This window comes from Sturnus vulgaris, chromosome 4 (assembly GCF_052056855.1).
Source record: "Sturnus vulgaris isolate bStuVul1 chromosome 4, bStuVul1.hap1, whole genome shotgun sequence".
In the NCBI taxonomy this organism is placed as follows: domain Eukaryota; kingdom Metazoa; phylum Chordata; class Aves; order Passeriformes; family Sturnidae; genus Sturnus; species Sturnus vulgaris.
In genome coordinates, this window is record NC_142246.1 from 55,913,872 (window position 1) to 55,928,938 (window position 15,067).

At 42.1% G+C, this 15,067-nt stretch overlaps 1 protein-coding gene across 19 annotated transcripts in view; it reads right to left on the bottom strand.

Moving 5' to 3' along the window:
• The window catches only part of ADGRL3 (adhesion G protein-coupled receptor L3), a 487,951-nt gene that overhangs the window by 298,640 nt on the left and 174,244 nt on the right, over window positions 1–15,067 (bottom strand). The gene's annotated exons all lie outside the window — the stretch shown is intronic.

Below are 15,067 nucleotides of genomic sequence, written 5' to 3' on the forward strand. Positions count from 1 at the left end.
AACTACCCAGCCTGGCAAGATGTTGTGTGAGATATTCCACAATTATCCAGCAAGCTGTCTCTGGCTCTTAAGACTTTAGAGTAAAACTGTGATAAAGTTAGAGCACCTCAGCGCTGTGGGATATCTAGTCAGATTCACCACGTCAAGGACACTTGGATTCTAGTATTTCCCATTTTTTTCATTATAGCCTTTGCAGATTTAACCCTGTATTAGCAGCAGAATTAAAAGCGGAAGAAAATAAAAATAGCATAGGATACAAACACTAATAGTACACCTAGCAAGGTACACAGCAGACCACACGTCTGCACTGCAAATCAGCTTTGATACATTCTACATATGCGAAATTTAAGGCACTCAAGTTATGATCCAAAAGAATACAAAGGCAGCCTCAAAGAAAACACTAGAACTAAAGTATCGGCTTACTGCTAATTCACTGTGCTGCAAACTCCTGCCTAAATGCAAATAAACGCTGTGTCCTTTAGGTCAGATAGATGAAAAGTCTTCTACCAATAAAAGGCATCTGTCAAATTTGCAGTATAGAGATTAAAAGCATTTGAAAGGTAAATCTGAAACCCCAGACTGAAACAGCACTGTGCTTTCATTTAAACACGTTACTCTGTATGGTTACTATAAAGCTCTTCACCCACAGTGTAATTTAAGGACCATTTGGATATTCTGTTTGGAAAAAAGGTGTCAAATTAAGGAAGGCGGTGTCAAATCCAGAAACTTTGTTAAAATGAAGCTCTATCTGTAATAGCACCGTATGGGGTTTTATTTCAACAGCATTATTACATAATTGTAATGGTGCCCTAGCATGTGCCTCAGAGACCCCCACCTCCACGAAAAGACTCCCAGAGCATCCCGGCTCCTCTCAGGCACAGATGCTGGTGGCAGATGACACGCACCCAGCAGCTAAGCCTGTAACACAGCTCAGGCTGTGATGGAGACGTGAGGCACAGGGCTGTACAGACAGAACCTGCCTGGTTCCGTGGACAGCCCACATCTCCCTCACTGCTGACTTCTGCCATTCACGGCCACAGAGGGCTGTGGCCCCTGGAGTCCTCCTCAGCCTTGCTATTGCAGAAGAAGCTGGGCCAGCAGATGCCATCCACACAAGGAAGCAGCAGGCAGTGACAAACCAACTGCGTACCAGAGGGGATGGTTTTTGTTTGTTTTGTTCTTCAAGGGTATTGGAGCTAATATAAGATCCAGTAGATCAATCTTGTAGATCATGTCTGCTGCACAGTATCCCCCAAACCACTTTTAGCCTGTTGTTCCATTTGGAATCCCATCTGGCAAAAAGAACAGAGCATAAATAATTCAATTTCTGTAAGTTTCATTAAAGTGAAAAGCCTGGCATTGGAGGCACCCCACACTACCTTCTACAATAAAGGAAAGAACCCAAAATACAAATCCATCTCCCTTACTTCTCTTGCCCATGAAACAAGCTGTCTTTTCAGAATGATAAAGTTTATTTAACAAGCAACTTATTCAAAGACCACAGCAGAAATCTCTACTGTTTTCTGCAAGTACAGGCACTGATAAATATTTTGACTTATCACGTCTTTCTGCATTGGACACAGGTATGCCAGGCAAAGAGTCTCCTGATGTCAATGTGTGATGTGCACTGAAGTTGCAGGAAAAGAGTTAAGATTCTATCTTATGTTCCTTTCTTCCCACTAAACAGATAGATTGCAAGTGCCACACCAACAATCCCAGCCATCACATAACCTCAAAGTCAAGTAATAAATTATTTACTACAGTTCCCTATTCGAAAGGGAGTCAATTAGTTAACAGGCCACCAATTAATACTCAGCAAAGAACAATACAAAGAGAGGAATTGGTCTGAACAGCACGGCTTTTGAAACAAAGAGTGCTTTTAAACCAGATACCTCTGTGTTCAAGCCAGTATCTTGCTTCACTGAGCATCTATTTCAATACATGAAGGGCTACACATTGGCTAGCACGACATCCTGTTGACACCTATTCAGTCCTGCCCTATTTTGGCGTGACAGTCCTGTGGTTCTGCAGGGTTCAAGTGAGTGCTCAGATACATTCAAAGGATTACAATGCCACGTATTTGAGGGCATGAGGCAAAAGCTTTGTTTCCCAGAAGAACATCTGAAGAGCAGCATCCCCTCGAGGATGTTGCAAACAAAGTTACCCTGGAGACAGTCTCTGAGGAACAGCGACAATTTTCCCCAGACAAGATGATCTGTTGGGTTGGTATTTTAAGTGAGAGGATGTGGTGCTGAGTTCTCCACTCCTTGTTTGGGAAGCAGGAAGGAAAATGAAGGTGAGGGAAGGAAAAGTACTGTTTTGAACTTATTCCAGGATCTTTATAATAAGAAAAGCCCATCACTCCCTCTACTATGCAATAGTGTCATTTTACTGTCAGGAAGTAAGGAGCTTTCTCAGTTTCTTGGGTGATTTTTTCTTAGACTTTGCTTTCAGCCCTGCAATCCAGTAAAAGCAGAGCTCAATCAACCTCTGCTCAAGAACTGAGGACTCTGCATTTATGGTCTTCATTTTGCCAAGCCTGGTACCTCTGCTCCTCAGACAAGGAGCCCAACCAGGAGCAAGCACCACATGCACAAAGGCATGAGAACTCAGAGGCATCACAGCAAACCGAGGCAAAGTAGATTTTTTTTTTAAATATTGTCAAAGCCAGGTATTCTGTTTTATGAACCAACATTCACCAGGGCTTCCCCAGGAAAAAATACCTTTCATTACTATTATTTTTCAGCTCTACACTTAGCTCTTTCCCACAACTTTAGCTGCTATGTCTATTACTTTCTAGGTAGTATATCTGGTTACTAACCATTTCATATGTGTATTTGGCTTCACACATAATGCTCTAGAGGTGTAAGCATTATTACTACATAACCACCAATGAAGGGATCTATAAAAACTAAGGAACATTTGACAGGTCTGCAGCTACCACTTCCACAAGATACTCAGACTGCCATATCCCAGTGCAAACTACCAAAAAGAATAATGATAAATAAATAAAATAAAAATTGCACACTGCAGTGAAACATATTAAAATGGACTTGGCCCCTAAACTGGTTGTGAGTCTAACTCTCAGAGAGGTTCATACCCCACAGCTCCCTTTGACTTCTGAGTTTATCCTTTGTAATTCAGTGCATTTTTGTGAGTGCTAGAGAGACTGATCTCATCTTCTTGTATCAACTTTTCTGTGCCCTAAGCTTCTCACCATAATAGCGTTCCAGAGTGATATTGGATACACCAGCTCTCCTCAAAAGTTATTCTTGATTGCATTTTGCCAACTGGCCAACAAGGGATAATGAAATTTAACATGTAAGCACTCCCCCAAGAGCTGGAGAATTTCACATCTGTCATATATTTACTATCCAAAAAAGAAAGGCACTGTATTTGTACAAGGGCTAGGGCTCTGAGAAACAGGGCTGTCACCAGATGTTCCACAGCTGAGAGTCTGTGCAGCCTCAAGATGTGAGGCTAATCAGTGCAGGCCCTAAATAATTAAGTTACTATGCTTTGCAAGAACTGCTGGCTGTTTAGAGGAGAAAGACCACAATTCAATATCCTAGTGAGAGAAAGGCAGAAAGAGCTCATATATTACATAGGTGAATGGGGACCAGCCAGCATTACCAGGGCAGAATGCACAGGACAAAGTGGGAATTTACATCAAGCAAGACATCAAAACAGAACAGTCCCACCTTTTGGGACCCACTAGGAAGATTTTGGCACCAGTGCCACAAATCACAGCAGAAAGCAAACAGTCTGAGCCATTTGGGTTTCTACTAAACAGCATTCCCAATCCTGTTTTTAATTAAGATCCTCAAGGGCACTGCACAGAGACTATAGGTTCATCCATTTTGTGCCTCATCTCCTCCATCTTCTTGTCTTCCAGCTCTTTAATCTTAGGCTCCTGTGAATTCAGGTATGCAATTTGAAACAAGGACGTGCTTGCAGTGCCTCACAGCAACTGCTCTGTGTCTGGAGAGGTGGCAGTGCTGAAGACACACCAAAACAGCTTCTTACAAATAAGAACTCTCAAAATTTAGACCCAGACTCATTTTGATATAAAGGTAAGCAAGTTGGAGTTTTTTTGAAATTTTTTTAATGGCTGGCTGATTCTGTAACACATGACTTCCAAGCACTTTTGTGACCAGGGCTCACAAACTCTAAGATATCTGCTGGTGATAGGAATTCATGATGTATTTGGCATTTGGCCAAGAGGCCATTTTTCCCCCAATCAAATTAAGGAAAACAACTAAACATTATTAGATTTCTTTTTTTTTAGTCCTCAGAATTCCCCCAGAGCAATACCTAATGGTAAGATTTTTAATTGCACATGCCTATAAGATTACAATTGTGATGACAGGTTGGATTTCAAGTCACCACAAAGACATGAAGGCATGTCAAATGTTCCTTGCATTATTCCAAGTTTAGATAGACTAGCTATGAGTTTATTTATATATACAGTACAAAAATTACATTTAAAGAACATATACATCCTCACGTGTACATAAACACACACAGAAAAATAAAATCGAGTGATCTAGATTTTCCTACAACTCTGACAAGTAAGCATTCTTCCTTGAAAACATACTACCAATTACATGTACACAGAATTGAGCAGTGATGCTGGCAAAATACAGTTTGAGGTGAAAAATCAGTTTGAGTTTGAGGACTTGGCTATGAATCTGTCTTTCAGAGTGGAGGAATAAAGGGGATACCTGTTCCCAGGAACACTTGCCAGCCCCTGCTGACTGCCCTGCTCCAGCAGAGGAGCAGACACATGAGAGGGAGGAAGAGGATGCCTCTGGAGAAATGCACAGCAAGCAGCAGTTGGCAGGGTTAGTACCAGCCCCTGGCTCTGTGGAGCACTGCCATGGTTTTTCCCTGCCTGCAGAGACACTGACACATGGGTTTGCTCATCCACACCCTTGGCTGGAAGGGGCACTAAGCTCCCAGCTCTGCTCCATCCTGACACAAGGAGCACAGCCAGCCACAGTGCCTTGCTCACAAGCCAACAGGCTCATCTCCCCCTCCAGCCCACTGCAGAGAGAAGTGCTGTACGAGACTGACATACCAAAGCCAGCTTCCTTTTTGTCATCTGCTCTCCTGACACTGAATCAGCCCTTACTGCAGCCTCCAGCATTTCAGTAATAGAAACAAGACACTGTGAATTAAAAGTTGGAGACAGATATTCAGCAACAAGAACTGCAGAGGGGTAAAAAAACCAAAACAAATTCTCACTTAAATCAGCAGCACTGATGGACTTCTAATTGTTCCTAGAAGAGCTTGAGGTGAATCAGTCTACCAAAAGAATAAGGACCAAGCACAGTGCTGTAACTCTTAGGGCAGGGGAGCAGCCCACAGTCTAGTGAACTCACTGCAAGCACTGAGATTTGAGCGGTTAGCCCAGGGTTCCTTCTCCTCCATGTTACACTCCAGCTTTTCCCAAAGTAACCCCTCTGGGCTGAGCAAACCAGATTCAGAGTGTATTTACATGGAATCACTGACTTGCCATGGGATTTGGATCAGACCCCAAAAACATTTAAGGCATGGGTTGGACTCAATGATCTTGAAGGTCTCTTCCAACCTAGTGACTCAGATTCTGTGATTAAATGAACTCAGTATTAATATGCTATATTTTTATTTATGGCTCTGCATTCTGGAGACTTAAGAACAGGTGACAACGTGACCGAGCTCCTAAAAATCCATCAGGCATCTCAGTTTCCACAGATTATGGTATAGGAGGGAGTAACAGAACAGAATATGTAACAGTATTACCTATTTCTAGCCCTCATCTCTTCCTCTGCCCATTCTAATGCACAGACAGTCTTGAGAAGGATTTTTAGCACCTGTGAGTCTTGCAGGAAACAAACTTACACCTCAGGATATGTTACAAGGCACCCACCACTACCAAGCACTACAGAAAGCAGCCCAACACAGCAAAGCACAAGGGAACACATAGAAGTATACGCTGCTGTGATTGCAATTCCTTGAGTTTATGGGATGCATTCAGAACTGCACTGTAACTAAAATCCCACCAGCCCAGGCCCACGCTTGCTACAATGGGCAGATTGCAGCATCTGTGTGGTGCTGGCTAAAAACCCATTGCACATCCCACAGCTTGGAGCAGAACCATGACAGAACAGGGATCATCCTGCCAAATACTGGGAGGGATATTGCAGGGAGGCTGCCCAGCACAAAACTGTTTGATGAAATCGGGGAAGTTTCAAGTGAAGAAAATATACCGAAGTCTCTGACATGCTTTTAATTTTTTCCCATACCACAGCATCTTTCCCAGATGAGTTGCTCATTGAGCAGCAGGAAATGTCTTCCAAATTCACATAAAACCACACCACCAAACATATCCAATTCAAAAAAAATCATGATCAATAAAGGAAACAACTGAACAACAATGAATATGCCATAGGGTAATAAACATCAGATGGCTCTAAGATTCATTTAACATGAGTGGAGCTGATAAAATGGATGTTAGAGATATCTTCTGGGGAATCAGCAGTTTCATTTGCAATAAAGAGCTGCTTCTTGTTGGTTTTGCTGGGCAAAAGGTGGTTTCCTTAACAGGAAAACAGCAGTTCTGCCCAGATCTCGTGGGAGCAGGTTAGCAGCAATTGAGGAAGAGGTGCAAGAATTCAGGTGGCCATAATTAATTCCCTCACTGTCATTCTTTCCTCATTTTAGCCTAGAGTACTTCAACATACCCAGCTTAAATGTACGAGAGAAGTAGGGGCAAAAAACTCCCAGAATTTTTTTTTCTATCCAACTCCAATGGTTAGCTGAAGTTATTAGAAAAAGAAAAGAGAAATGACAACCCATTTGTTCCAGCTACATGGAAAGGATGAGCACAGCAAGCTTTTGCACTTACAGAACCTGGCCATGGCTTCCACCTGCATTGCTGGAAAGGATGTCTCTGCCCTAGCATTATACAGCTCCTTTGTCTGTAAAGGTGTCCTTTGGTCCTGCACTTCTCCATTCATTGGGGGAATGGATGCATGGCCTCACCCATCAAACCCCCTTCATCAGCCTAGAACAGGATCCAGTCAGGATCTCTCCAATCCCTGGTAGCTTCCTGTTGTTTTCCTGAAAAAGAGCTTTATCTGGAAGCTTAGCATTAACAAAGTAGACAGGAATCAGCAATTAGCCAAGTTAAGGTAATGATGCAATAGGTGAAAACAAATAGGGAATGGGTGGGCAGTTATCTCCCCTATTCATGAGGATAAGGAAAGGGAAGTCACTCACTTCTGCTGCTTCTTTACTGCACCACCCTCATTCAACCTCAGCTTGTCCCAAAACCCAGTCCCTTTTGGAGTATCCTGCATGTCCAGGAAGACCCAACACAAGGTGTGTAGAAAGCTGCAGATGTGAAAATATTCCTGGTGCTCCATGGTACCTGTGGGTATTGGCTAAGGGATGCCTGTACCCGTACTAGTCAGCTTTGACACACTACATTTTTCAGTCCTGGTTGCTTAGGACTACTAACTCTGATCTGAAAGGATGTGTAGAGATCATTCTCACATTTAATCAGAAAAGCCAGGCAAGCTTTTTTTCCTTTTGGTTTGGTTTGTTTTTCTCAAGCTTTTTCATCTAATGCCAAACCACAGTAATTGCATCACTTACATGGAAAACTACTGTGGTTTTTCATTGGGATGCTATTCTTAATACCCATATATCCATCAGAAATGAAACAGCTTTGGCCCCATCAATATCCTGATGAGCTGTAAGTTGCTGAGAACATGAGTAAAATTTATTTAGAGAGTAACTGCCTTGAATGTACCCATTTTTTAATTACAATCCCATGTTTATTCTGTGCTTAGCTATGACAAGGACTAGTGAGGAATGGGGCTATCTAACAGTACTTGCTAGCCAGGAACTACTACAAAAGAGACCAACCTGGATCAGCATGGTTGGATAATTTCAACATCCTCCTGAATCCCAAGAGAAAGCCAGGCAATACCCTAGAGATCCTGTCATTTCAAGCAAACGGTTGCTCTTAATTCTTTAAAAACAATTCATTGGGAAGAAGGTTTTAGCCTGGTAACCTTTAAGTCCCCTTAACTGCATGAGCTTTGACTTTTCTCTTCGATAAAATAATAATAATGAAATGATAAAGGTTTGTAGAAAGACAAAGGAAAAGGAGAATTAAGAAAGACTTTTAAGGCATTTATGGCCCTTTTGTTTTTCCTCTCCAGTACCACCCAAGCTGTTTTCAGGTTGGTTTATTTTTCCCCCAACACATCAGCCTGATCCCTTTCTGATGCCCCTCCAAACTGCTGCCACCAAGCCTCCTTGTCTATTTGCTCAGCACCTGCTCGAACCAAACTCAAATGCACCCACCAGACACTGCATTTGTAAAGCCTGAACTGGGAGAAGATTGGAAGGTTCAAGAGACTGGCTGCAAGCTAAGGTTTCCAGATCAAATCAAGACTAGGTCAGAAACAAAGAAACCTAATCATTCTACTTAGCAACTGCCTGGCAGCTGATACAAAATGAATACTTAGAGTTAGGTCAGCATTTAAGACAGCAGATGTCTGCACCGTGACACCTATTCATTACCTAGGGTTATTAACCACACAAACACAAATTTTCAGGATTTAACAGAGCTCCTTATTGCATAAAGCTATTTACACCTCTTTGTGAGAAGCTCAGTGTTGCACTTTTCAATTCTGTTCTTTAAAAAGTGACTTTTCTTAAAGAAGTTCACTAATAAAAACATTTTTACAATCACAGTAAAATATAATAGGAATTAAATTATGGCACAATAATTCACACTTGACTGCACAGAGGCCATTTGGCCTTCATCTTTGTGTCTGAATGTGCTGGGTGGGAATTACTACACTGTAATTCACATGCTGTCACATCTTATGGCTTGGCTAACACTTGAAAAAATCAGAGCTCAGAGTTGGTCACTAGAGAACAGAAATCAGTCTTGTCAGGAAATTGTTACAAATGACAGAAGCATCAGATATTGCAGGCCTGAAAGGTAACACAGCTTACTCACTCCTGCTGCTGTGAGAGCAAGGACATCTCCTGTTGCTGCAGTTCAGAAACAAACCCCCATGCCCTGCTGCTGTACACCACACATGCTAAAAAGCATCAATCGTTTAGGATGGGAAGGAACTAAAGATCATCCAGTTCCAACTCCCCTGCCATGGACAGGGACACCTCCCACTAGACCAGGTGACTCAAAGCCCCATCCAATCTGGTCTTGAACACTTCTAGGGATGAGATATTCACAGCTTCCCTGGGCAACCCGTTCCAGTGCCTAACCACACTCACAGTGAAGACATTTTTTGGCTTTGTGGAACATCACAACCTTCCCGTGGCCCCTTCTCTCAGCTTTGTTCAGATCCCTCTGGATGGCATTCCATCTTTCAGGCATGTCAGTGCATCTCACAGCTTGGTGTCAATAAAAAACTTGCTGAGGACACACTTGATCCCTCTTTGTCCGTGCTGCTGATGAAGACATTTAATAGCCCTAGTCCTGATATGGACCCCAGGGGTAAAAGATCTTGTTTCTTCCCTATAGCAGAAAGATTCTATGAGCAGACATACTTGCCAAAAACTGAAGAAAAAAACCCCACATTATGAGAAAACCCACTTAAAATATCCCTCCTCATTTAGTGTGAAATTTAGACATGAAAGAAGTGGGTCCACACACAGACCTCTGCACTGCATAATGGCTTAAACAAGGATTAAATAGTAGATAGTCTTAAAAAGGTTGAATTTCACCCTCTATCAGTTTATAGATTGATCTGTCATCAGATGGGGAACTTAATACTCTCAATTTTAGTGCAATGCTGCTAATGGAAGCGCTGTAGTTTATACAAAGAACAGCCACCCCCCCTTTTATCAGGAAAAGCCTTCCTCGATCACTTGTTCCACTATGGAAAAGGTGGCACGGCTGCAGGTAATACAAATTGCCAAGAATAGCAAACATTATAAATATTTCAAGGATGATTAATCTTTAAAAGACTGAAGTTAGGCAGAAGCCTGGAAGTCAACTTCGCTATTTCACAACTAATAAAACATGTATCTTGTATTTCATTGTGACTGTATAAAGAGTATTGTAGTAAAAGGCAATTATCCACCATTCACTAGCTAACATAACACTTGTACAAGTATAAAAGAAACACAGTATGTATTTTAAGCAGTGACAGTATTTTCACCGTATTAAAATAGTAGTGAGGCAAATGTTCAGCTCACATTAAACAGCACTCTGTCACCGAAGACCAGCCTGCTAGCATCATATATTCCCCCAAGACAGATAATGCTGCTTGCTTTAACAGAATCATTGTCACCAGGCAACTACCAGTGCTGTTCAGTAATAAATATTTCCACTGTTCCCACAGAAACTGGCTCGGCATCTGGACCTGCTAATGCCTAGAGAGATCAGCCTGACCTTGGAGTGCCATCTTTTCACAAGGATGCAGCCCTCGCCACGGCTGTCTCCCAGAAGCATTGCAAAGATGGAGCAGAAGCTCAGAGGGCAGGAACAGGACAGAAGACGAGGCTCTTTTCCTTGCAGCTGCAATGACTTGAAAGGACTTCAAATTTCATTTCCTACTCTGCAAATGATAAATTAGTTCAGCCCCATCTCGAACTAATTCTCAATATGGAGAGACAAAATGGCATCTGTCCCTAAATGCAGGAAGGTCACTTTACAGCTATGCCACAAGACTGCATATATAAATTCTTGGAGGCAACCAGTTTTTTTAAGTTTAGAACTGGGCCAGCAGCATCTGTAGTCCTGCCAGTTTGGTGCTGTCAAGTATCAGTATTAGGCCTTAAGCTTCAAGACAATACCAGGCTCCAGGACTTGACAGGCTTTGTCTGAACTACAACCTATTTTAACTTAAACTTAGCTCTAATCCCTAAAGTTATTTGAGAAACTTTGCTGCACTTGCAACTTCCCACAGGATCAGATAACTTTTGCCTAGTCTGTCCTAGTTGCCATGTCAGATTGTCCTGGCTTTGGCTGGGATAGGAGTTCATTTTTTCTTAGTAGTTGGTACTGCACTGTGTTTTAGATTCAGTATGAAAATACAAAATCGCTTTCGTATACAAGGCTGAAGGGAAGTAAGCAAGCATCTGTATGGTGCTTAGTTGCTAGTTGGGCTTAAACCTTGATACAGATAGGTATTTGTTTGTCTTGTAATTTCAGCCAGGTTTTGGTTATATTTTTGTTTAACTTGTTCTGATTTCAGTTTTGCTTAGTTTTGGCCAAGTGTGTGGTTCTAAGCCAAAAATCATATTGTATATCAAGGAAAATATTAAGGAATTTAAGCAATCACAACAATGACTAACCCAGCCCATGGATCATCAGGAGAGAACAATGTGCAGCCATTAATAAATACAGGGTTACACTATATACAAAACAACCCCAAGCACCTTTAAGGCTAGGAGGAAACAAACCCCAGAACTTTGCCCAAGCAGGATCCAGGATTCTGACAGCTTACTCTCACATCACAAGTGCAAGGCAAGAGCTTAGCAGCAGAAGAAACAGGTAAATAACCACATCTGATGATTTTATTGCATTTGTAACAATCTCCAATAGAAACCGGGCAATTTGGATTATTTAACTAGAAAAATAAGTGGGTGTCCCTTTTTGAATTATTAAAAGAAGCAGAGTAACAATTAACTCATTCATTGTTGCTCATCATATATAATTAGAAGCGCAGTACAATCCTTAAAAAAAAAATCATCTGCAAATAAATAATAATAAACCAATCTGATGGGATGATAAAGATCTTTGCATACAACAGGCCTTCTGCTCTCTTCCAGAGCCTAAAATAAGTTACTTGTTTGGAGACATGCAGAATTTCACCCCACAGCAATCACTGTGGTATCCCCCTCCTATCCTACTCCTAACAGCATGCAGCTCTGAATCCCTTTATTTCTATTATTATTTTTGTCCAGCAATCTGGAAGTCTTAAATCTCAGCTCTGAGCCACACATGAGCACGACAGCAATGTGACAGAGCAGGTGTACATCTCTCCAGGCTTGCAAACTGAGCTGCTGCCTGTCATGTCTATCTCATTTCAAGTGAACTTTTGACAGCGTTCGTTTCTGGGTGAAGAGAAATCTGCTTTGTTTGGGGTCAGGGGGAGGAAGGCTGAGGAAGAGAACAGCTGCTCATTCCAGAAAACGCCTCTTGGAAATCCACCTGCTACAGGGAAAGAGGATCAGTTTGCTCAGGTGTACGTGGTGGGGGAGAAAAACAAACCAAGGAACACATTCCCAGGGTCCCGACCTTCAGATGCTTTGGGAAAAGCTTCCAAAGAGGGGCAAAAAGAAGGCAGGGGTGCAAAAATCCTGACCCCTTACAGAGCCCTTGCAAAGGATGAAAAAGGCTTTGCTTTATTGTTTTGTTTTATTCCTTGGTATTATTTCAGTCTATCTGGTGTAATTCTCTGATTTTGTAAAACAGGTTTAGTTTTAGGCAACAAATGGATTTACAGGCTTTGCTGAAGCTTAGTAGAGAGGATAACTTTTGAGGGGATTCTACACTGCTCCAGGTTGTGCCATAAGTTGTGAGCTATTTTCCATTCAAGTCAAGAGTAACAGTAAAGAAAGCAGCCATTACACAAATCTATTATTATTTCAAGTATTTCACATGGCTTAATTTTTTGGTGAGCTATGATTCAAAGCAATGAGCAAAACTAGACAGTGCTGTACCTGTGCATTTTGGATACAGCAGATAAACATCATCACTGGGGAAATGCAAGGACTCATGACCTTTTCCCCTTTTATGATTTCTACAGATTATCAACAAGATGACATTGTACCAGGGCAGTATTCTGGAAGATTACTTTTCATTTTGCAGATCACTTTAAGTATACATCCTTTGACTCCATACCTGTCCTAACAGCCCAAGACACACAATTTACTCCAAGAAATAAAATAGCTAAAAAAACCCAAACAAACAAACAAACAAAAAAAACCACCAAACAAACAAACAAAAAAAACCCAACCCCCCCAAAAAACAATAACATAAAAAACAAACAAACAAAAAAAACCAGGCCCCCTCAAAACCCCCCCCCGAAAAAAAAAAAAACCACCATCACTTCTAATTTATGAGATCACTGGTCTAAGAAATCTGTCTGTAATGCTACTACCACTTCAGACAAGGAGGCTGTGTCAGGGAACTCAAAAAGGGAATGAGATGTAGTAAGGTCAGTCTGAAAAAGTAGTTCATATCATCTCCAGCAATCACTACAGGACAGGAGTCATTCCAGATCACAAAAGAGGAACTCAAATGCTTGATTCCTGTTAAGCATAAATTCTGAATGCTTTCTGCATGCAATGAAAAGAGATTACTAAAAGGGAAAATTTAAAAAAATATAAAAAGCAAGGCTTAACTAGGCTCTTTTTATAAGGAAGGTGAAGTTGTGGCATGTGCTTAAACATGAGATGGAAGCTGCATCCTGGCCACTCAGAGATCAGAACAGGGAAAACCAAAGTTCTTTAGCTCAGACCCAAGGTGTTCTCTCTCCCTTATTCAAAGACAGCTATCACACTTCCACTAGCCACTGATCAGATAATATGGGTTTTGAGTAGATGTGTGATGGTCAGATTTACCACCACTGACTGCCACAGCCACCACAGCAAACACCCTGTACATTTAGTCTGGAGAGCAGCATAAAGGGTAGAAATATTTCCAGACATAGCTCCTACACCTCTGGCATTTGCTTATCTGTAGTATGACTCCTAGGATACTTGTGACATTTTCACTTACTGGGACTATCAGGTAGGACTTCCCAAGTAGAGTGGCACTGAGAACCTTAAACAAGACTGCCAGAGGCACATTTAAACTAATAATTGCTTTCTCTGTTAATACTACTTAATTTTAAAGATTTACAAAACATTTAGCATTTAACTTTCCCGCAGAGAACTGGAGTGCTCTTTCATTCCACCCTCATTGGTCAACTCAGTTTAAACACTCATAATTTTCAAGTCAGTGAGGAGGAGTCCTGCTTAAAGAACAATAGCACAGCTAGCCCTTGTCTACAAAGGTGTTATATAAGAGGACAGGTTGTGCTCTATAGATGTGTTCAGCCAATTAATTTTTTTTAATCACCTTCTTTTCCATAAAATTTTGCTCCAGTGTCTTAGCACATACACACAGCATCAGTTGGTAAACCTCAAAAAGCCTGATGAATATTTTAGAAGCACGTCACTTACAGACATGCTTCTGCTGGCCTTTAATTAAAATGAGACCCTCAGTAGAGCTCACCTTCCATTTAAGCATCAGAAAAATCAGGCAGCCAGGTTTTCCAAAGCCCTGCCCTGAGCATTTAGTAACCATCACTGCTAATAGGAGCTCCTCAGCCCTTCAGCACTCGTGAAACCTGGCAGCGTACTTCTAGAGCAGACGCTTGGGTTCCTCACATCAAAAGAACCCAACAGGCCTCAAAATCTTATTTCAAAGAATTACATGTGTCACATTTCACTTAAGAGTTTCCTGACTAATAAAAGAGATCAAATTTTTCTGCTGCAGCTCTGTACTGGGTTTGCATGGCCAGGTTTTGGGGAGGGGGGTGCTGGTTACAGGGGTGGCTTCTGTGAGAGGCTGCTTGAAGCTTTCCCTGTGTGTGACAGAGCCAATGCCAGCTGGCTCCAGGACAGACCCATCACTGGCCAAGGCTGAGTCCATCAGGGACTGTGGGATAAGCTATCCAAGAAAAGGAACAAAGTCACTGCTTTGTGAGAGAAACAGCTCTGGAGACAAGGTCAGTGAAGGAAGAGGGGCAGGAGGTGCTCCACATGCCAGAGCTGAGAATTCCCTGCAGCCAGCCCTTGGAGGTGAAGCAGCTGTGCCCCTGCAGCCTTGCTGTGGCTCTGTGCAGAGAGAAGCCCACGCTGGAGCAGGTTTGCTGGCAGGATTCGTGACCCCATGGGAGCAACCCACGCTGGAGCAGGGGAAGAATGTGAGGGCTCCTCCCTCTTGAAACAAGATGGGATGAACGGAACACAACTCCCATTCCCTGTGCTGCTGCAGGAGGGGAGGTAGAGACAATCGGGAGTACTTTCACTTCAGGAGGAA